Below are 24,983 nucleotides of genomic sequence, written 5' to 3'. Positions count from 1 at the left end.
TGATGACGGAGTAGTATTTTGGTCTAGAATCAAAGCGTCATGGACCGCTACCGCACAAATTTTGAGTAAAAATTATAAGTGAAAGTGGCCCAAAATTTCCGGTGCGAGGAGGCACTCTCCCTCCGCAAACGGTGAGGTTCGGACAGAAGTTCGAGGCAACCTCTTGCGCATTTCCCCTAAAGTGCGGAAGAATCAGCAGTGATCAAAGGTTTGAGAATGTCACTGCATTAAAAACACAGAATGTGTACCCACAGCACAAGTGATGATTCTCTGTTATTAAAAGATTCCAGATTAGTTCCCCTTTCTGATCTCGGAAAGGGGACTACTACACTCCTGGAAATTGAAATAAGAACACCGTGAATTCATTGTCCCAGGAAGGGGAAACTTTATTGACACATTCCTGGGGTCAGATACATCACATGATCACACTGACAGAACCACAGGCACATAGACACAGGCAACAGAGCATGCACAATGTCGGCACTAGTACAGTGTATATCCACCTTTCGCAGCAATGCAGGCTGCTATTCTCCCATGGAGACGATCGTAGAGATGCTGGATGTAGTCCTGTGGAACGGCTTGCCATGCCATTTCCACCTGGCGCCTCAGTTGGACCAGCGTTCGTGCTGGACGTGCAGACCGCGTGAGACGACGCTTCATCCAGTCCCAAACATGCTCAATGGGGGACAGATCCGGAGATCTTGCTGGCCAGGGTAGTTGACTTACACCTTCTAGAGCACGTTGGGTGGCACGGGATACATGCGGACGTGCATTGTCCTGTTGGAACAGCAAGTTCCCTTGCCGGTCTAGGAATGGTAGAACGATGGGTTCGATGACGGTTTGGATGTATTGTGCACTATTCAGTGTCCCCTCGACGATCACCAGTTGTGTACGGCCAGTGTAGGAGATCGCTCCCCAAACCATGATGCCGGGTGTTGGCCCTGTGTGCCTCGGTCGTATGCAGTCCTGATTGTGGCGCTCACCTGCACGGCGCCAAACACGCATACGACCATCATTGGCACCAAGGCAGAAGCGACTCTCATCGCTGAAGACGACACGTCTCCATTCGTCCCTCCATTCACGCCTGTCGCGACACCACTGGAGGCGGGCTGCACGATGTTGGGGCGTGAGCGGAAGACGGCCTAACGGTGTGCGGGACCGTAGCCTAGCTTCATGGAGACGGTTGCGAATGGTCCTCGCCGATACCCCAGGAGCAACAGTGTCCCTAATTTTCTGGGAAGTGGCGGTGCGGTCCCCTACGGCACTGCGTAGGATCCTACGGTCTTGGCGTGCATCCGTGCGTCGCTGCGGTCCGGTCCCAGGTCGACGGGCACGTGCACCTTCCGCCGACCACTGGCGACAACATCGATGTACTGTGGAGACCTCACGCCCCACGTGTTGAGCAATTCGGCGGTACGTCCACCCGGCCTCCCGCATGCCCACTATACGCCCTCGCTCAAAGTCCGTCAACTGCACATACGGTTCACGTCCACGCTGTCGCGGCATGCTACCAGTGTTAAAGACTGCGATCGAGCTCCGTATGCCACGGCAAACTGGCTGACACTGACGGCGGCGGTGCACAAATGCTGCGCAGCTAGCGCCATTCGACGGCCAACACCGCGGTTCCTGGTGTGTCCGCTGTGCCGTGCGTGTGATCATTGCTTGTACAGCCCTCTCGCAGTGTCCGGAGCAAGTATGGTGGGTCTGACACACCGGTGTCAATGTGTTCTTTTTTCCATTTCCAGGAGTGTATTTTGGAGGTAGCTATGAGAACAAAGTTCAAAATCCGGCGAAAGGGTAACATTCCACGTGCCAGAGCGTGTTATGTCACGAGTCTGGATATTACAGGGAACCTAGAAAATCTGGAAAGGGAAATATGAAGTCCTATTGTAGAGACAGTAGGGTCTAGAGGTCAGTTAAGTGAAATGGAAAGAAAGTATTTCTGGTCAACCGAATATGGGGTAATATCAATAGCAGCAGAAAAGGTAAAACAGGGGTAAGCTTAGTCACGAATAGGAAGTTATATTATAGAGTGGATTACTGGGAACAGTTCAGCGCCAGGCTTATTCCCATCAGCAATATAAGGTTAGTCTGAATGCTGCTGGTATACCTGCCAATGCGGCAATCTGAAGACGACGAAACAGTGAAAATATATAATGACAAATAAGGCGCAGTTCAATACGTAAAGGTGGATGAAAATCTAATAATCATGGGTGACTGAAACTTTATAGTAATGGGAAGTAATAGAAGATAGAAGTACGGGAGAATATAGACTCAGTAAGAGAGAAAAGAGAGAGGAGAAAGAATAACTGAGTTGCACAATAAATTTCAGTTAGTGTCAGTGAAACGGGATTATTCAGGAAGGATTACATCATGGTCAGACAGAGACTCAGAAATCAGCTATTGCATTGTAAGGTGCACACAGGAACACATACAGACTCAGATTACAATGTAGTAATGATGTGAAGTACACTGAGGTTAAAGAGAATAGTCCGGAAGAATCACCAAAGAAAGAAGTTGGATACTAAAGTAGGGAGGAAAGATAAAGTGTGTGTTACTTAATCTAAGGCTGGAGATAATGCGACATTTAACATCACACTAAGAAATTCAGTTGAAAAAGAGTGGGAATCTCAAAAAAAAAAATCAAAGTTGTTATAAGGACAAACATAGGTACATGGAACGTAACTGTGAGAAAACCTCAAAGATAACGACGCAGCCCACGGAAGATTTCTTTGCGGGAATTTTTTTTTATGTTTTCTGTTTTACCTTTTGTGTTGAGATGTCTTAGTCTAATAGAGGTTCTTGTAGTTGAGTAGAGAGAAACCGCTTTGTGACGAATTTCAGGAAAAACTTATGTTACTGTAGAAATTAATTTTTACATCACTCCGTCACACTTTGCTACATGGCGCCCATGAAAACTGCAAAATATCACTTCGAATGACTTTATTTTATTGAACCAGACAGCTGTAGCAGAAGTGAGCCCACCTCTGGAGATTACTGAGATCCAGTCATTACCGGTGATGTAATTTGAATCTGGAATAAGTTTCCCCGAGACTGAACCCAAGGAATTGTCAAAGTGCTTGCATTTAAATGCTATGTAGCCCACAAGATATTTCAGTGCTGCTTGGGATCACAGCCATCACTTGGTGCTGGTTCATAACTGTTGTTGTTGTGGTCTTCAGTCCAGAGACTGGTTTGATGCAGCTCTCCATGCTCCTCTATCCTGTGCAAGCTTCTTCATCTCCCAGTACCTACTGCAATCTACATCCTTCTGAATCTGTTTAGTGTATTCATCTCTTGGTCTCCCTCTACGATTTTTACCCTCCACGCTGCCCTCCAATACTAAAGTGGTGATCCCTTGATGCTTCAGAATATGCCCTACCAACCAATCCCTTCTTCTAGTCAAGTTGTGCCACAAACTACTCTTCTCTCCAATTTTATTCAATACCTCCTCATTAGTTATGTGATCTACCCATCTAATCTTCAGCATTCTTCTGTGGTACCACATTTCGAAAGCTTCTATTCTGTTCTTGCCTAAATTATTTATCATCCACGTTTCACTTCCATACATGGCTTCACTCCGTACAAATACTTTCAGAAACAAATTTCTGACACTTAAATCTATACTCGATGTTAACAAATTTCTCTTCTTCAGAAACGCTTTCCTTGCCATTGCCAGTCTACATTTTATATCCTCTCTACTTCGACCATCATTAGTTATTTTGCTGCCCAAAATAGCAAAACTCATTTACTACTTTAAGCGTCTCATTTCCTAATCTGATTCCAGCAGCATCACCTGATTTAATTCGACTACAATCCATTATCCTCGTTTAGCTTTTGTTGATGTTCATCTTATATCCTCCTTTCAAGACACTGTCAATTCCGTTCAGCTGCTCTTCCAAGTCCTTTGCTGTCTCTGACAGAATTACAATGTCATCGGCGAACCTCGAAGTTTTTATTTATTCTCCATGGATTTTAATGCCTACTCCAAACTTTTCTTTTGTTTCCTTTACTGCTTGCTCAATATACAGATTGAATAGCATTGGGGAAGGCTACAACCCTGTCTCACTCCCTTCCCAACCACTGCTTCCCTTTCATGTCCCTCGACTCTTATAACTGCCATCTAGTTTCTGCACAAATTGTAAATAGCTTTTCGCTCCCTGTATTTGACCCCTGGCACATTCAGAATTTGAAAGAGAGTATTCCAGTCAACATTATCAAAAGCTTATTCGAGTCTACAAATGCTAGAAACGTAGGTTTGACCCTACAAATTATCTTAGAAAATAGATTAAGAAAATAATATATTTTCTAAGATAAGTCGCAGGGTCAGTATTGCCTCACGTTATCCCACATTTCTAAGGAATCCAAACTGATCTTCCCCGTGGTCGGCTTCTACCAGTTTTTCCATTCGTCTGTAAAGAATTCGTGTTCGTATTTTGCAGCCGTGGCTTATTAAACTGATAGTTCGGTAATTTTCACATCTGTCAATACCTACTTTCTTTAGGATGGAATTATTATATTCTTCTTGAAGTCTGAGGGTATTCCGCCTGTCTCATACACCTTGCTCACTAGATGGTAGAGTTTTGTTAGGCCTGGCTCTCCCAAGGCTGTCAGTAGATCTAATAGAATGTTGTCTACGCCAGGCCTTGTTTCGACTTAGGTCTTTCAGCACTCTGTCAAACTCTTCACGCAGTATCAGAGGAACCATCATCCGAAGCAAAAGACCCCAGTAAACATGGGCTGTAACATGTATACTTTAAGAGTTATAGGCACTTCTTCATTTTCTATGAAGTGAAACAAATCTCTTCTACTGCAACTTCTTTGCTTTCCATATTTGGAGAGATGGTAGTATGGACGAAATTCTGCACACCGTCAATGGGTTTGGCATGTAGCACATGTAACGGTATCACCGACCACTTTAAGCGGAAATCTATGTTAATGTTATACCTCTGCGAGGAATTTTTGAGAAGCTGCGACCGTGAGATAGCCTAATGGAAACAGAATAATTAATCTGGGATTTGAAACTGAGACTCGAACTCGGGAACTTTGCCTTTTGCGGGCAAGTGCTCTACCATCTGAGCTACACAAGCACGACTCAGGCCCCGTCCTTACAGTTCGTCTCCTACCTTCCAAACTTCACAGAAGCTCTCCTGCGAACCAGACAGAACAGGGCGTGAGTTTTGGGTAGCTCAGTTGGTAGAGCACTTGCCCGCGAAAGGCAAAGGTCCCGAGTTCGACTCTCGCTCCGGCGCACAGTTTTAAGCTGCCTGGAAGTTTCATATCGGCGCACACTCCGCTGCAGAGTGAAAATCTCATTCTAGGACTGGTCGTATTTTGCGGAAATATGACGTGAAATGTGTTTTTAGACCACCTTCTAAGATTAAGGCCCTGTTGGCGTTCGTAAAAGATGATCTTAGTTTGCGTAAGTTTTATCGTATTCCTTGCAGTTGTGTCATGTCATATATTGGTCAGACTATCAGGACTGTGTAAGACCGGTGTATTGAATATAAGCGTCACATACGCTTACAACAGCCGAGCGAATCCGCTATTGCAGAACATTGCCTTGACGCCGGTCATCCTATGGAATATAACAACACGGAGATTCTGGCTTGCACGTTCAACTATTGGGATAGTGTTATTAAGAAACCTGTTGAAACCAAACTATCAAGCAATCTTATTAACAGAGATGGTGGATTTTGTTTAAATGCTGCTTGGAATCTGGCTCTGTCTCTCATCAAAAAACAGAGGGACAGAATTATTGCTGCCTCGCCTGTTGAGTAATAGTCACTATCGATATTTCTGATGATGGTTACCTTTGGTTGTGTGTTGACTCTGCGGTTACTTGTTCTGCGTGTAGTATCTTCCTTGTTTCACCTCTGTGAACCTAGGTATTAAATTCCCTTGCACATTGCTTCCTCCTTGCAGTTGTGCTTGAGAATGGCGGGGTGTCCTCCTGTCGAAATACCGGCGGTGGTCGACGACGTCACCCGGCAGCAAACCCGTAAGTTTTTTAAACATTCAATTCGCCGAGAAACGTTAAGGTCTCACAAATCGCAATTGTTTGACAGGAACGATAATTTCTGAATTCGTGCTGCTTACGTGTCAATTGACCGTTTTCGTCCATGTGTTTGACATTAGAACACAGTGTATGTTCCAAATTACTGCAAATCGGTACTAATAACCTATAATTCAGCGAATTACTCTTATTTCCTTTCTTGGGTATTGGGGTGACTTACGCTATTTTCCAGTCCATGGATACGAATCTTCCGTCAAGCGAGCGGTTGATTCGACTGCAAGAAATTCAAGTATTACATCAGTATACTCGGAAAGAAACCTAATGTTTGTACAATCTGGACCTGAAAAGTTGTGTTTTATTAAGTGACTTTAAGTTGCGATGCTGTATCGACGGTATCTATTTCTAAATTACCCATGTCGGGGTTTATTCGAGATTCTAACTCTGTTAAATTAGTAATTGTAAAGTTTTATCTCCATCGCTTGAGTCTGTAGCACCACATGCTGTAAAGAAAGGCAAATAGCACTTAACCCTCCGTTACTCGAGCGAAAATTCGTGACATGGTCACTCGCGAGGATGACAGGTGTTATCCACAAAGCAAGCGGTCTATTTGTATACTTTGAACGGAGTTTATGACTGATTTTATGATTTTTTATTAAATCTAAATGTAATACATTTGATATTCGTACACAGAATAATATATTCCAATGTTTGGAAAAGTTCGACCATTCGAAGAACAATATCTTCAGCTGAATTACTGGCATTACATTATTCCTCTGGTTGCTTACCGACGTAAGCTGTTTTTACGTCAACTAAAGCAAACACTTTTAACTCGTACTTTGCTGGTTTGCTAGGGATGTATTGCCTGCATGGAATGGGCAGTTTCTTCTAAATGCCAAAAGCTGTTCGTCAACAGTAAGATAGTTACTATGTGAAAAATATTTGTGGCACTTGTTCGTGAATAGTTCAAGTACCTCTCTGATAGGAGCCAACTTGTCAGTCTCTCTGCGAACACCTCAATCACTGATATTATCAAACCCAAGACATATCAACAGAAACCTGAATCGGTTTTCACTTAGACATGAATAACATGATTCAAGTCCGTTTCCCTTTGAGTTATCCCACAAGTTCGATACACTCTTCCTAGAACATCTCAAAGATCCACACAGATATAACAAACCAATGAAAGCTCTGATATGTATCTCATCTGTTTCTTTAGCATCCCTTTCCCCAGAGAAGTTACCACGAACTTAATTGATGGATATATTAGTGGATGTTATGATAATGCTTATTATGTTTTTATCCAAGAACAAATTCAGAATTTCTATTTCTGTCTTTTTATAGGAGCTTGATTTTTTGGTCCAGGCGAATGCGTAATAATATTACAAGAATTGCTTCTAATAATGGTAGGATATTTATTTTTCCTCCGTTTAGTTATTCCATCATCCCCTAAAAGAAATGCATCCTCTTGAGTTACTTCTTCCTGTGACTCATATTCATCATTCTCTGGCACTTCTTGTTCTGTTCCTGAATCGTGACCCCTTTCATGAACACAGCCCTCAGTCTCTGAGTCAGCGCTATCACTGTGAGCATCTACATCTCTCAGCTCATTGAACCATTCCAACCATACATTAGGATCTCTAATAAACTCTGTCCGAGTTTTTTTTTTTTTTTTTTTTGCTTTTAACATTTCTTCCACAGTCTAAAAATAAAGAAAATACTAGGTAAGACGGAAGGTAACTGCAGTCAGTTTCAATAAGTACAAATTTACGCACATGAAAGATCGATTGAATCTAAGAAAGCAATAAAGTAATACAGACTTACTTTGTTTCAGATTGTGGCAGCAGAGCTCGCGCGCATGACTGGTGTTCTCCAGACTAAAATAATGTTTCTTAAACAATGTATCTTGCGTAACTGAAAGCCAACAATGATTGGCGCTAACTGCCGGAGAGTTAACAGAAAGGTACTGAAAATGGCGCGATCTCAATCCTGCCCTGTCACACAAAATTGAGCGGGAAAGTCATGTAGATGGCGAGTATCGTCCGCGAGGGCGACAGAGGGTTAGAATAGATAATTTTAAAGGTTACCATCTTACGACATTTTAAAACTGTTTAGATTGACGATGAAGCGACGAAAATTTTCGCGAGCGCTCAGGGAGCTAGTAAACGAAGATACCCTACTGTCTGGAGCAGCATTTTCGTGGTCGCCGGCGCGGCGTCCAGTGTGTGGAAACAGCGGCTGGCTCGCCAGTGCCATGTGCGCACACACACGTCCCTCATTCCGGGCAGCCCTCTCCCGGCAGCCAGCGTTCTCCTGTGAATAAAGGCGTCAGACAAGGGAAGGCTTTCGGCAGTGACGGCACCGCGGGGAAAGGCCGCGTCCCGCCGCCGCTGTGCGGCAGCACCGTCGCCTCTCCCCGCCATCAATTATGTACGCGCCCTTTTCTTGCGGCGGGTGCCCCACTGTGTACACCGCTCTCTGTGGCCCACCGCCAGCCATAGCCGTGTCCCCCCCCCCTCCCCCATCTGGCAAAGATCTCAAGGTCGCTTAAAGTGGTCCTGACGATCGGGATGGCACAAAATGTTGGGAGTATCTGTCGAATGAACGACAAAGTGAAGAGGATAACGAGCAAGCTACAACATCAACTGAAACCAAACAGTAGTTAATAATTTCTACACCAAGTTTGAACACTTTTCGTTCAGAATGATGAGGAACGCGAACGCCAGGCCCGTGTGCATGGTTCAGTTCTGAGGGAGGTAACACAGTGTTTGTGGCTTGAGTCGATTTTCAAAATATGGTTCTTCCCATACGTCCCATTTTTCTGGAGGGAGGATATGAGTGATGCCTTTAACCCGTAAGATGGTTTGGTTGCAGATAAGTAAATTATTTTAAGTAAATTGCAGTTTTGTTACTGGTGGGCGTGATATGACATTCTGTGAACTTTACTAAATGCTTTCTCTGAAAACAACCTAGAACACATAGTTAGGAATGGATTGGATCTGATGGTAACAAACAGACCTAACCTCTTTGATGACGTCAACATCTTAACTGGTATTAGTAACAATGAGACGGTTGTGTCAACAGTAATTATCAAAGTATAAAGGACAACTAAAACAAACAGAAGGATATACACGTTCAGTAAACGAGATAAAAAAGCAGTAGTGTCATATCTAATGGACGCGCGGGCAGCCGCGCGGTCTCATGCACCATACCACGCTTCGCGCGGCTCCCCCCATCGGATGTTCGAGTCCTCCCTCGGTTATGGGTGTGTGGTTGTCATTAGTGTAAGTTAGATTAAGTAGTTTGTAAGCCTAGGGATCGATGACCTCAGTAGTTTGGTCCCATAGGAACTTGCCGCAATTTAGGCAATATCTCAATGAGGAACTTGTAACATTCTGCACAGGGCAGGAGCATGTATAGGAACTCTGGCTCAAGTTTAAAAGAATACTTGACCACTCACTGATTAGATATGGACCCAGTAGAACAGTTCATAATGGGAGGGTACCACCACGGTATACAGTCACTGTAAAGTAACTTCTGAAGAAACAGATATTACAGCATAACAGGTGTATAACTAAGTGAATTGCTATAGATAGATAGATGCTGAATTAAACGCCTTTGGCTGTCAAGAGGGCAATGCGTGATGCCTTCATTGTCTACCGTAGCAGAATATTGTCAAGTGATCTTTCACAGAACTCCAAGAAATTCTGATCATATGTAAAGCCTGTTTAGTGGCATCAAAGTAAGTGTCCAGTCCCTAGTAAATGAGACAGAAACTGAAATTGAGGGTGTTGAAGCAAAAGCTAAAATGCTTAACTCAGTTTTTAAATGTTCCTTTACAAAGGAAAACCCAGGAGAATTGCCCCCAATTTAGTCCTCGTACCACTGAAAAGGTAAATGAAACAAGTATTAGTGTCAGTGATGTTGAGAAACTCAGCACTCGGTGGAATCCTGCCAGAGTCTATAATGAATCTGGTGCTGAGTTAGACCCTCTCCTAACTATAAGCTGTTGTAAATCCCTCTAACAAAGAACCGTGTCTAGTTCTTGGAAAAAGGCACAGGTCAAACCCATCTGCAAGAAGGGCAGTAGAAGCAACGAGTTAAAATTTCATAGAGTGGCTGAGATACTAGTTACAGCGCTCCTAGCGGCAACCAACGCTAACTCGGCCGCCATGTTCTCCTTAGTCAAAACATTAGGAAAGCGTTACTGTTGTTTGTGTTGGAAGTGTGTCAGCTGCTGTGATATTACTGCAATATTTAACTTTTCTAGTTGACTTTTTTGTTACAAAATATAAAGTCAACATGCCTGCAGTGTGTTCAGCGTTCAACTGCACAAATCGCAGCGATAAAACAACAAATATTTCATATTATAAGTAAGTATATTAGTACCAAAATACGACACACGTTTTTTAATGTTTATTAAAGAGTCATTTGCATTGGAACTGTAATTATGCTTAAGACAAATGCAGGAAAGTAATTTATTTATCGTTGATTACAGATTTCCTTTAAAAGATAAGGAAATTACAAAAAGATGGGTTACAAATATGAAGCGAGAAAACTGGTTTCCTACTACAGCCAGTTACCTCTGTTCAGCTCATTTTGAAGAGAAATATATGTACCACACAAATGTCCAGAGGCGACTTTTGTCAAAAGCAGGACCTCCTATCTTTAACTTTCCACCACATTTACAAAAGCAAGATAAAGTATTACGACCACAACCCAGAAAGCGATCTTTCGACAATTTGCAAGATAGTGCTGTTACAGTGACATCATTAGCACAAAGTAAGTCAATAATTTAATTTTACTCCGTGTTCTTATTACTTTGAATTACATACTTTCTATTATAATCTCATGGTGTAACTCTGTTATAAACTTATGATGTAACTGCATTCTTTCAGTGCCTGTCGGACCCACATCTGTTTCTGCTGACCACAATTACTGTCTACCAAGCCCTAAGAAGTTGAAAACGCAATATAACAGAGTACAAGCAGAGAATGTGCGACTAAAGAAGCGGATAAAGCAAATGAAGCAACTTAGTGTACGACACAAAAGAAGAATAGTGCAGTTACAGACTTTAGTTGCTGGTTTGAGAAGAAGGCTATGTAGTTCTTTTTCTGATATGTTAAACAGTGAACATGTAGTTGGTTTGTTGAAGGAGCTATTGGACCTTCAGTGCAGTGCTAAAGTATGCCATTATTCTCAGCAAATAAGGAAATTTGCCCTGACCCTACACTTTTATTCTGCCAAGGCATAGCGACAAAAATATCGCATTTCTGCGCCCGTTACTGTTTCTAATAGTTAACCACATCATGTTTAGAAGTTTCACCGTAATATTCTGGTGGTACCTGCTCTAATTGCATTAATTTATGGGCAACAAGTAACGTTATAGTGGATGGACAGACTTATTTGAGTTGTCTAGTAGTGTTATCTACATCGAAAAGTTTAGCCATATTTCGACAAAAACATCCCTTTTTGCTGTCAGTGTACACTGAAATCACTGCTTTCTATTGCTTGTTTTAGAAAAAATAAAGCTAGTATGGGCTATTTCAAGTAAGTTAAACGCAGTTACAAGGGGGCGGGACACAGCAGACGATTGCCTTGACTAAAGAAAACATGGCGGCCAGAACTTCAATTTGCTTCAAACATGGCGGACCTATAGCCACTCTATAAAATTTTAACTCGTTGAGTAGAAGTGATCCACAAAACTACCGTACAATATCCTTGACATCGTTTTTCTTTGTAGAACCTTAGAACGTATTCTGAACTCAAACATAATAGAATCACGGTCGTCAATACCAACCAGCACCGATTTGGAAAAGTTCGATCATCTGAAACTCAAATCGCACTTTTTTCACATGATGTCGAAAAAGCATTTGACTCAGTGCCACACCTACAAGCGTAGTTCAAAAGCGCGACCACATGAGGAATCAAGTGAAATTTGCGACTGGATTGAGGACTTTTTGGTTGGGAGGACACAGAATATTATCTTGGATGGAGACTTTTTGTCAGATTTAGAAATAACTTTGAATGTGTCCGAAGGAAGTATGCTGTTCATGTTGTATATTGAAAGGTGGCTACACTGTGCCACTGCGCCAGAGATTGCGCCAAAGAGTACTATTAAGCCGCCTCCACAGTGCGTGTTAAGAGCTCATGGCAGTCAGTGCTTGTTATGAGATTGTAGAAGTCAGTGGCTGTCGAGAGTTCATGGCGGACAGTGCTAGTAGAGAGCTCGTTGAAGACAGTGTGTGTTAAGAGCTCGTGGTTGTCGTGAAGTTGGAGTAGGATGTTGTAGTAAAGAGTGTTGTTCCTTGTTTTATGCAGTTATTTGATGGGAGAGATAGCAGATGTTATTGTGTGCATTTCGTCAATATATGAAGGTAAAAATTACAATGTTTTTTTTTTATTAATTATGTGCCTGAAATAATGCGTCACTACAGGTTCAGTCAACAAAGCATCTGGCTCGTGTTCTTGTATTAGAGTGAATTTTGGTTTTCTTGCGTAATTATAGTTTTTCTAAATTTCTTTTGTCACGTCAGTATAATTGGTATCAAAATTCTTGTCTTGTTGGAAAAGAACCGTGCCAGATGTGGGCGTTGAGTCACACTCCCACATACAGAACAGTTACTCTTGTGCTCATTGGTTTCGTAGATTTTTATAGTTGCTGGGGTCTTAATTAATTAACTGCGTTTACGGAAATTTTCTTATATTGTTCTTTGCAGTCAGATAGCGTAAATATACTAGTCAGGGCCAACCGATTACGAGACTTACGTAATCGGACATACAGCTACAGTTACTAAAATTAAAAAATATTTTCAATTATTTATTTAATTAAGCCCCCATGCACGTGGCGACCCTGCCAGGATCGTCCCTTGGATTCTTCTGATTGTGAAAATTGTAGACTGTAGTATTGTTGTAGTAATTTTGAGTTTAGTGATTGTAGTCTGTATTGAGTGTGTAGATTTGGTAATTAGCATTCTTCTAATGGTATTTTTCAAAATTTAATTTTTATTGCCTTGTATACGCGTTTGACAATTTTGTGCAATTATTTCAATTGTTCGATTGATCGTGTTTGAAGGAAACATCTCGTGTGAATAGTATTGTTGGAGATAAGGAGTCATTGTGTGTGATTTTCGAACAGTGACGAATTTTTTTTATGTTTTGCAAATGATTACGCGGTCAATGCAACAGGCAAAAATGATGAATAGTGAGAATAACGAAATTGTCGACATGGCGAACTCGCCAACAGAGGAAGACAGTGTCATGAATAATGTAGTGGAAAACAATTTAATAAGTAGGGAAAATAGTCCGGAAACAGTTCAAAATTTTTCACAATCAAAAAATTCACAGAATACGAGATTAACGACAGAAGAAATAGAGCAGTTGATGAGTGTAATATTAAATTTTCAATCTGAATTAAAAACAGAGATAGGAACAATTAAAACTGAGATGGGAACAATTAAAACAGAGATGGGAACAATTAGAACGGAGATGAAAGCTATGACAACACGGTTATGCTCACGAATAAGGACATGTTTCAAAAATACGAATGATGAATCAAAGAAAGAAATTAGAGAAGTACAACCGATTTTGAAGGCTCACAATAATAATTTAATTTCAACAGAAATCAGACAAGAGGAACAGGACAGAGAACAGGAAGAAAAAGATTGCGTGATAGGACAGAAATTTTCAGAGTTAAATTTACAACGTGCAAACGATAAGAAAGAAATATTTGAGAGAATCGAAGGATCCGTACCAAATGACAGAATAAATAACTTAACGCAACAGTGTGAACAGTTAACTACTAAATGTGACAACACCGAAACCCGAGTCGCGACATTTACAGAAGACATAAATAGACAGAAAGAACAATTAAGTGACTCATCGGAAAGAGTTGAGGAGATCTCAGATAAATTGACAAGTGTTAGTTTAGCAGAAGGGTATGAAGAAAATAATTTGTTTCATTTACGGGATGCAACAAGAGAGCGCCAGGCGCGTGAATTTAACAATAATCGACATTGGGACTGGGACAGACGCGGTAGGTCTTCGTCGCCACGAGGCGAAAACTTTGACTATAAACGCTTTTTGACTGTCCGGAAATTTAAGATCTTGCGCAATTCTAAGAATGAGATACATCCATGTTCATGGTTAGATCAATTTACGTACGCACTTCCGCCAAAGTTGCCATTAAGTCACAAACTGGAAATTATGTGCAGCTATTAAAGTCCTCAGGGGATTCACTATTCCAAGTGAATATGTGCCGTAGCGAGCATAGGGCCCCGAGCTGTAGTGGTGCTATTTCTCTTTTAGTTTTCTGTACCGCTGCCTACTCTTTTACTATTCTTTGCATCTGTCAAAAACAACTCTTCGACTATCAATCTATCTAGAGACTAAGTAAACAATAACCGGATTTGACTAATTGTACCTAAAAGTGATTTCGTAAATTACCATTTGGACTTATTGTACCTTCAGCAGCATTCTTTCGTAGCTTAAATGGAATTTTACCTGTTTATCTTCGTGACAATATTACTTCATATGTGGACGATATTCTTATTGCTAAATATTCTTGGAGTGAGCACAACAAAATTTTGGACTCATTATTACGTATCTTTGCACGAGTTGGCATGACAGTGAACTTGGAAAAATCTGAATTTGGTCGTTCTCAGGTGAAATTTGTCGGTCACATTATTGCTACAGAAGGTATTCTTCCTGATCCAGAGAAATTAGACGCTATTCGTAATTATGCTGTTCCTACCACAAAACGTGACGTTCGTAATTCCTTGGTGTCTCTAATTTTCCTAGACGCTTTGTTAGTTTGGACGATTTGGCCACACCTCGTTTTTGCGATCTATCTGGAAAGTTCTTTTTAAACGAAAATCGGTCGACAACTTTGTTTGGTTAGTTTGTATTCCTGATGAGTGGGTCAATAAATTGATTTGGTATACGCATCTCAGTTATGCACACTTTGGTCCCCGAAAATGCTTTCATAAATTACGAGAAAATTGTTACTTCAGTAATATGGAAAAACGTATTCGATCTGTTCTTGCCAAATGCAAATTATGTCAAATGGCTAAGCCTCCAACGATTTCTCACAGAGCACCGTTGTTTCCCATTATTCCAGCGAAATTAAAGGAGATGGCTGCAGTCGATTTGTTCGGTCCAGTGGTTCGTTCTACTAATGGTTTTGCGTACATTTTCGTAGCAGTGGAACTGACATCAAAATATGTGTGTTTTACACCTTTACGCAAAGCAACAGCTCGTTCAGTATCTAACGCTTTTATCAAACATTTTCTTAAAGAAGTTGGTCATGTTGACAAGGTTATATCAGATAATGGATCACAGTTTCGTTCTAAAGTTTGGCTTCGTACTCTACAGCGTCGTAAAATTAAACCAATTTTCATTTCACTTTTTCACCCTCAATCTAACGCTTCAGAAAGATGGATGAAGGAAATCAATAAATTGTGTCGTCTTTATTGCCATCAGAATCACAGAACTTGGGATCAGTATCTTCATATTTTTCAAAACATTCTGAATGAACTTCCTAATGACTCAACTTCTTTACCGCCTCTATTGATATTAAAAAATAAAGTAGCAACAAATCGCATTTCTGAAATAGTTCCTTTTCCGCCTTCACGGAAACTGCGGCATTCTGAAGTTGTCAATCTGGCTCTACGAAATATTGCATCTGCGGCTGCTAGAAGAGAGAAATCAGCTAAGCGTCCTGGTCGTTCAAAATTCTTGTCGGTTGGTCAGAAGGTATTAATTAAGTCCCACCGTTTGTCTCATAAAGGAAAAGGCTTGTGTCGCAAATTTTTTCTGCTTTATAACGGTCCATATAGAATTCGCAAAATTATTCATGATAACACTGTTGAAGTAGAAACTCTTAAATCACGACGCTCTAAAGGAATACATCATATATCAAATGTTAAAATTTTTGTGGAATGACATACTTGTGAGAAACTAACAGCTAGATGTAAACATGCGGAGAGTACAAGGATACCGCGCTGTGTTTTGGCGGCGGCACATACTCAAAGCAACAGTCAAGTCTGCGCGCCGCACAAGGCAGTCGTTGACCGCGAACAATAGCTTCCTACGTCACGCGCCCACAGCTGATCGAGCGCTCAGTGCGAATGCACTGATAGCCGTAAACAAATACTCAGTTTAATTTCTCCGATTAAATTCAGTATAAAGCTATAGTGACTTGATGAATTCTGTTATTAACATTCAGTATTTTTCAGGATACGGTTGTGTAAAATATTTAAGAACTTCAGGTAAATTCTATATGTCTCCGACGTTAAGAGGATTTGCTATCGAGAAATTTTCAGGAAGAATGTAATTTCGAAGAAGAAACTAATAAACTAAAAAGGGTAACTATTAATTGAGTTTATTTTTCAGGTAACATAAATTCACTTAGGTACGTACTTAGACGTAATTTGCTGCTCGCGATTACGTGATTCATACTTTGTGCTAATTTCATGTTCTATGAATTTACTTGTGAAGCGACATGCTTGCATACATTTACTGATTTTGACAATTATTGATTAATGAACTGGGTTGTAACTTGTGTATATTATGCATCGCTTGGCTGCTATGCTTTTTCACTGATGTCATATTTTTCTATTATGTGCCTGCTGTGCTTATTTATTTAAATTATAATTGTTATCTGATTAATTGTGCTGACTATGATTATGTATGTATGTTGTACTTTGTCATTTATCTGCTTGCGCCTTCATGTTTACTTATTAGGATGACACATGAACATTTAATTGCTTATGCTGATATGATGCTAATGACCTGTTTATTACGTAAGATATATGTTTGCTGCTTTTTGTATGGATTACATATTTACACATTTCTGTTTTGTTGCCATAACTGCTCTTTAATTTGGTGTATAGAAATGCTGATATACTGTGTATAAACATAGAGTTTAGGTCACACTATTGGATTAATTATAGATCGTTCGCTTGGCAGAGCCTCGTTGTAGGGATTGTGCTGCATCCACTTGTTGACATTCTGTTCTCCACTGGTATATTTACTCGCTATTGCTTGTTTTGCTTACGCTCAGTGCCTTACATTTTAAGATAAGAAAATGAACTGCTATAATTCGACGAACGACATTAGTACAAGAAAGTCATTGAAGTCACATGAGCTGAGGTTTTATGGAAGCTGTATAAATTTATGCTAATAGGAAGGAAGCTAACGACATGACATACCATTACGAGGTTTAGACCATTAACAATTATTAGACTGCATTTTTCGTAAGCAATTGAAATAGGAAGTGACACTTGACACAAGAAATACTCCACATGTTTGCTTCTGTTTGCCATAATTCTTGAAGTGGTGTACACACTGTGAAATATTATGATCATTCACACTCCGTAATCGTACTTAATTACTGAGAGTTATTCGAACTAAGTCTGTTAGAGGTCATGTATGCATTTCTTTGTTTATAATTTATAATGAGTAGAAAATTTGGGTTAGATGGATTACACAGAGGTTGTGTGTGGACACTGTGTCTTCGGATTGTATGGGATGCTGAATTGAAGTTGCATTAGGATTTTATCTGTTCTTGTTCGAGGAGACTGACTAGAGGAAAGAGTTGTTATGGAAGTGAAATGATATTGGTGCTGAGGTTTATATTTATCGATGTATTATTATAGGTATTGAGAGTATATGAAGTTGTTTGTGGACAAGAGGTAAGGTAAATGATATTGATGATAAGAGTTATATGTATCGACGTATTGTAGAAGTATTAGTGACGTATTGAGATTAAGTTGATGATTATTGAAGTTTTGGTGTATAAGAGGTAAAGTAAGTGAGGAGCATATTTTTTGTTGGTCTTATGGAACAAGGAGGATGAAGAGAGCAGACTAGAACACTAAAATAGAAGGAAGATAGTCTATGCACACACTTTGTTAAATCACTAAGCGGTATATACTTTTTTTTGGAGAGAGGAAGTAATTGCATATCTTGGCTCACTGACAGTTGTTCAACAACAGTACATTTTGATCTGGCTTGGCAAACATTGGTCTTGACATGATGACTATGACGTTGACTAACTATTATTGACTGTTACACACTGCTGCCAGTACTACTTGATACACATGATGAACATCAGATTTAGACAGAATTTCATTTACACAATTAACACTATTCAATTACACAGTAGTATTTAATGTGGATGAGAGATGCGTGAGTGTGTTTTGTGTGTTTTCCTTTCCTAATCCTACCCACCTATCTCCTAAATATTATTTTATTTGTTGGTAGTGGCTTGCACTGACACCCATAAATATTATAGGTTTACTGGTATTTGTGTATTGTAATAGTTAATATGAAAATTATCTGACATCATTTGTGTGTTTGTTATGATTTGTATGTTACTGTAAAAGCATTTGTATGTGCATTCAAACTATTGTTCATGCCTGGACTGTCTGATTAGTGAAGATAAATATTCTGAACTGTTACCTGCACTTTTCAACATGATGTGTGACATTTGGTCGTGTTTAATTTCTGCTGAAGAACTGTGTGATCAGTGATGGCAAAAAAATTATGGACTGTTATTTGTACCTTTTCTACATGATTGGTGCCACTAGGACATGTTTAATTTGTGCTCATAAACTCTGATGAACAGTGTGATCAGTGCTAGTGAATTTTATAGAACTGCTTCTGCTGAGAGATGTGACTTTTTGCTGTCTGCACCTACTCAATATTGCTGGGTGCCACGGATGGACTGCTTCTACTGAAAAGATGTCCCCTGTTGCTGTGTGCACCTGATCAACATTGCTGATGCCACTAATGGACTGCTTCTACTGAAATGGTGTCACTTGTTGGTGTCTGCACCTGCTCTCAATATTGCTGGGTGCCACTGATGGTCTGCTTCTACTGAAATGGTGTCACTTGTTGGTGTCTGCACCTGCTCTCAACATTGCTGGGTGCAACTGATGAACTGTTTCTACTGAAATGATGTTACTTCTTGCTGTCTGCACCTGCTCAACATTGCTGGGTGCAACTGATGAACTGTTTTTACTGAAATGATGTCACTTGTTGGTGTCTGCACCTGCTCAACTTTGCTGGGTGCAACTGATGGACTGCTTCTACTGAAATAATGTCACTTGTTGCTGTCTGCACCTGCTCAACTTTGCTGGGTGCCACTAATGGACTGCTTCTACTGAAATGGTGTCACTTGTTGGTGTCTGCACCTGCACTCAACATTGCTGGGTGCAACTGATGAACTGTTTTTACTGAAATTAAGTCACTGGTTGCTGTCTGCACCAACTCAACATTGCTGGGTGCAACTGATGAACTGTTTTTACTGAAATTAAGTCACTGGTTGCTGTCTGCACCAACTCAACATTGCTGGGTGCAACTGATGAACTGCTTCTACTGAATTAATATGACTTGTTGCTGGGTGTACCTGCTAAACTTTACTGGGTGCAACTGATGGACTGCTTTTACTGAAAAGATGTTACCTGTTGGTGTTCTTTTTTGTATAAACTAATCATTGAAAGCATTTTATGTGAACATTTGTATAAACTGATTTTTTGTATATTGTGTAAACTATTATGTAAAGTCACATGTATGAAAAGAAGTTGTATTGCTTACTGTATTTCATATGTTAGGTTAGTGAAAGGTCAGTGCAAAGCCAAAATTTTTAACTAATTATGTGATATTTAGGTAATAATATTATCTTTTATTTTTGTCTGTATTTTTCTGGACGAATTTGGTGGCATTTTCACCACCAATGCTGGCAAAAATACCATCAAATTCTGGCCTGTGGAGGAGGGGCATATGAAAGGTGGCTACACTGTGCCACTGCGCCAGAGATTGCGCCAAAGAGTACTATTAAGCCGCCTCTACAGTGCGTGTTAATAGCTCATGGCAGTCAGTGCTTGTTATGAGATTGTAGAAGTCAGTGGCTGTCGAGAGTTCATGGCGGACAGTGCTAGTAGAGAGCTCGTTGAAGACAGTGTGTGTTAAGAGCTCGTGGTTGTCGTGAAGTTGGAGTAGGATGTTGTAGTAAAGAGTGTTGTTCCTTGTTTTATGCAGTTATTTGATGGGAGAGATAGCAGATGTTATTGTGTGCATTTCGTCAATATATGAAGGTAAAAATTACAATGTTTTTTTTTATTAATTATGTGCCTGAAATAATGCGTCACTACAGGTTCAGTCAACAAAGCATCTGGCTCGTGTTCTTGTATTAGAGTGAATTTTGGTTTTCTTGCGTAATTATAGTTTTTCTAAATTTCTTTTGTCACGTCAGTATAATTGGTATCAAAATTCTTGTCTTGTTGGAAAAGAACCGTGCCAGATGTGGGCGTTGAGTCACACTCCCACATACAGAACAGTTACTCTTGTGCTCATTGGTTTCGTAGATTTTTATAGTTGCTGGGGTCTTAATTAGTTAACTGTGTTTACGGAAATTTTCTTATATTGTTCTTTGCAGTCAGATAGCGTAAATATACTAGTCAGGGCCAACCGATTACGAGACTTACGTAATCGGACATACAGCTACAGTTACTAAAATTAAAAAATATTTTCAATTATTTATTTAATTAAGCCCCCATGCAATATTAATGACCTTGCAGACAACATTAATAGAAAAATCGTGCTTTTTGCAGATGATGCTGTTATCTGTTATTATAATGAAATACTACGTGAAAGAAGCTGCATAAATAATCAGCCAGATCTTGATAAGATTTCAACGTGGTGCAGAGACTGGCAACTTGCTTTAATTGTACATAAATGTAAAATATTGCACTCCACAAAACGAAAAAAACGTAGTACCCTATGACTATAATATCAGTGAGTCACTACTGGAATCGGCCAACTCATAAAAATGCCTGGGTGTAACACTTTACAGGTATGTGAAGTAGAGTGATCACATAGGTTCAGTCGCGGGTGAAGTAAGAGGTAGAATTCGGTTTATTGGAAGAGTACTAGGGAAGCGCAGTCAATCAGCAAAGGGGATTGCTTGCAAATCTCTCGTGTGAACGGTTCTAGAATATTGCTCAAGTATGTGGAATTCGTACAAAATAGAGCTAACAAGGTAGATTGAACGTATACAGAGGACAGAACGAATAGTCACAGGTTTGTTTACTCCCTGGGAGAGTGTCACAGAGATACTGAAGGATCTGAGGTGGAGGACTCTTGAAGATAACGTAAATCTTCCCGAGAAAGTCCATTAACAAAGTTTCAAGAACAGGCTTTAAATGATTACTATATGAATATACCACAACCCCGTATGTATCTCTCAGATAGGGATCGTGAGGATAAGATTACGATAATTAATATACTCACAGAGGCATTCAATCAATCATTTTTCCCACGTTCACGGTGGTTTGCAGAGTATAGATGTAGATGTAGAAATAGATGTGTTGTCAAAGCCTAAATAGCAAAATGTTTGACCGGTTGCGTTTTATTGTCGATCCCAATACTCGTCCTTACAGGCTATTTCTCTTTCTAAACCACTGATTTTGTGTTGTTTTCTGAAATCGTGAAATGGCACGTTTCACAGACCTTACCTGTAATTTGAATTAAAAACTTTGAGAGGTGGCCTGTCCACTGATAAGCGATTAATTTCTGTATGTATAGCACGTTTCGTTATCCCCTAAGCCCTGGAGGTACTTATGTATAACCCTACTAACAAATTTATCTTTTTTAAGAAATAAATTTATTGCTATTGTTAGTCTGCATTTTACATTATCTGTTCTTCGATCATCATCAGTTATTCTGCTGCCCAAATAGTGCAACTCATCCACTACTTTTAGATTCTCATTTCCAAATCTAATTCCCTAGCGTTACTTCATTTATTCGGTAATACTTAATTACCGTTATTTTCCTTTCGCTGATGTTCATCATTTATTCGGCAATACTTAATTACCGTTAGTTTCCTTTCGCTTATCTTCATCTTTTAAGCTCTTTTCAACACACTGTCCTTTCCATTCGGCTTATCTTTCAAGTAGATTACCATCTTCGACAAAAATACGATGCCATTCGCAAACCTTAAAATTTTTATTTATTCCCATTTTCTGTTTGGTTTCGTTTACTACTTGCCCAGTGTGCAGACAGTGTATCATGAGAAATAAGCTGCGACTCTGTCCCAATCGTTTGTCAACCAGTGCTAACTTTTCATCGACTCTGACTGTTACGAATGCAGTCTGGTATCTGCAGAAGTTGTAATTTTTCGAGTGAAGTGTTTTCCTTAGAAGATGTTTCCGTGCCACGGATTCAAGACAACCTATTCCAAATCTAAAAGCATCGAATGAACTCGATTACCTCTGTCCATCACACTCAGGGCATTATTCGTGAAATGTTGAGTCGAGTATCGCACAGCCATTGTTACCGATGTCAGTTTCGACTTCCGGCGACAAGTTTATTTAATTCAGTGTAGCCCATTTGTTGCTAAACGTATTTTGATATAAAGATTCTCAAAATATGGCAGATGTCTAACTAAATTTTCTGGCAGTTATTGATTCGTTTTCCCCCACCTTCCCCCGCCTTCATTCTCCCTCTACAAATGTGATCAGCTGTGCACGACAAGACTGTAAGTCAAGTCCTGTGAGGGCACACACAGTCTTTTTTTTTTTTTGTATTTGCCGATGTCGATGGCCAGACTGAGGATCGCCTGCCAAAGGCGACTGTCGCCTTTAACTCATTTGCATGTTGCAGCGCATTATGCGCCGTTGGGTCTTGTTCAGCGTATCAGACTACCGGTACAAGCAGCAAAGGCAGCAGCAGCAGCAGCAGCAGCATCAACAAAAGCAACAACAGCATTGCGAAAACGGGGTCTCTCAGCTACAATAAGGTGCTTTCTGTCGGTTCAGCAAACTGACGAAAACAGCGTAGACGCCACTGAATGGTTATTACAAGGGATCATATTCGTAGTGGATTGTGTGTTAAGCCACTATACTGAAACAGATGAATGGGAGCTGGTTTTTTACTGTTTTGGGGCAATGTTATGCCACGTCATTAAACTAGGAACAGGGTAACTCGTAATTGATGACAACGAAGTGTTCCAATGGAATCTGCACTGAAAAACAGTGGAAGTTCCATTACAACACATTGCAGGGAACATTTGTTTTTTTTTTCAGATAGGAGTGCAGATAGGTCGGGTAACGGCTAAAATTCTGTCGTAAAGATTATTACCTTGTTAGAAACACATATAACGATTACAGCCGTTTTTCAGACTACCACTGCATTCGAGACAACGACTGGTTCCCTCACTGTAAAATCGGTTGATAACCTGGAAGGTAATTCCAGCAGCCATTACTGCTGTCCACATACTTCCTTTTTCATTATGTCGTTCGGAGTACATAAGCCGTTTTTTGTAGCCCCACAACCAAAATTTCGGAGTAGATAAGCTCTTTATTCTACCTCTACAACCAAAAGTACAGGGCGTCAGGTTGTGAAATCTCGATGATCATAAAAGAGGTCCCTTACGTCGAATCCATTTTCATTAAAATAGCGAGCCAGTGCACTTTGGTATTAAGGAGCGGTTCCACCATGAGCCACAAGTTCTGTCGCGTTACCACCAGCCCTTCCTGTAGTAGAACGCGAAGAAAGATCTTTGAGAAGCGTGTAGCGGCCGTATCGTGTAGCTGAAGGGACTCAGAAGGTCCAAGTAGGTAACCACCAGCGATCCCTTGTCATAGTTATTATTCATCTTATTTTATTTGTTGATGTATGTATCCTGGTAAGATTAATTGGCGAAGAACGCATTCTGATGGAAGGCCCCGTGGACTAACGTGAAATCGAGCGTAGTGACCGAAAACGCCATTTCTAGTAATTGTTGGCTCGTCATTAAGCAGTCTACTGGAGAATGTGGATATGTGACTTGGCGGTGACAGTACGACATCCGCCGGCCGCGGTGGTCTCGCGGTTCTAGGCGCTCAGTCCGGAACCGCGCGACTGCTACGGTCGCAGGTTCGAATCCTGCCTCGGGCATGGATGTATGTGATGTCCTTAGGTTAGTTAGGTTTAAGTAGTTCTAAGTTCTAGGGGACTGATGACCACAGATGTTAAGTCCCATAGCGCTCAGAGCCATTTGAACCATTTTTTAGTACGACATCCGGTGTTGAAACTCGTGACCTGGATTCAACTCTGGGGCAGGTTAAGCACGGGAAGGGGACATTAATTATTGATGGACAGCTCACCAATCAAGCGACCGTGAAATTAGCAGCTAAGTAATTCTATCCAGTATGTGTGCACCAGAATAAAACAACGCGTTCTCTACTGCAACTGCTGTGTCATATCGCAGCCTTCTAAAAGCTTTGAACATCGGAGGTGCAGAGCCAGAACTTAGGCCCAAACGACGAGTTACTGACAGAAACCTCATTGGCAAAAGGTATTGTTGGACAAAACCAATACAGTACTATACTAGCAAACGCAATTTAATGTTAATCAAAGCCATATCGGTCGTTTAATCATTATTGGATTCCAACGTCGCTCTCTCATCTTTGTCTAAATAGAAAACTGTTGTTGTTGCTGCTGCTGTTGTCGACTTCAATCCATCGAGAGACTGCCTTCTAACGTAGGGGACAGGGTAACATGCGGTACAATAATACAGAGTGGTAAGGAACAGTCTTAAAAGTTTGTACGGGAGTTATACGGTAGGCTGTGCTTAGTAATATTCGTTAACAGAAACATTCGAAACGTTACTTCATTTCCGAGAAATTTAGCATTGAAGTTAATCAATCACGCATGTTGAATCTGCGTGCGAAAAGGCCTGATTGGCTAACTTTAGTGCTAGTTAAATCGGAAGCGCCGCAGCACATCGAATTTTTTCGCACAAATGATTTCTCAGCACAACTTACCCTGCAAAAGTGTTACAAGCTTTCCAGATTGTTTCAGACCATCCTATGTAAGACAGTGTAATTCCTTTAAAAGCTGCACTGCTACTTCAGTATAGAGATTGTAGAGACTGTGAATGATAAGCGTATGTGCGTGTGTGTGTGTGTGTGAGTGAGTGAGTGTA

Source organism: Schistocerca piceifrons, chromosome 1, assembly GCF_021461385.2.
Source record: "Schistocerca piceifrons isolate TAMUIC-IGC-003096 chromosome 1, iqSchPice1.1, whole genome shotgun sequence".
Taxonomy (NCBI): domain Eukaryota; kingdom Metazoa; phylum Arthropoda; class Insecta; order Orthoptera; family Acrididae; genus Schistocerca; species Schistocerca piceifrons.
Note: the sequence above shows the minus strand (reverse complement) of the source record.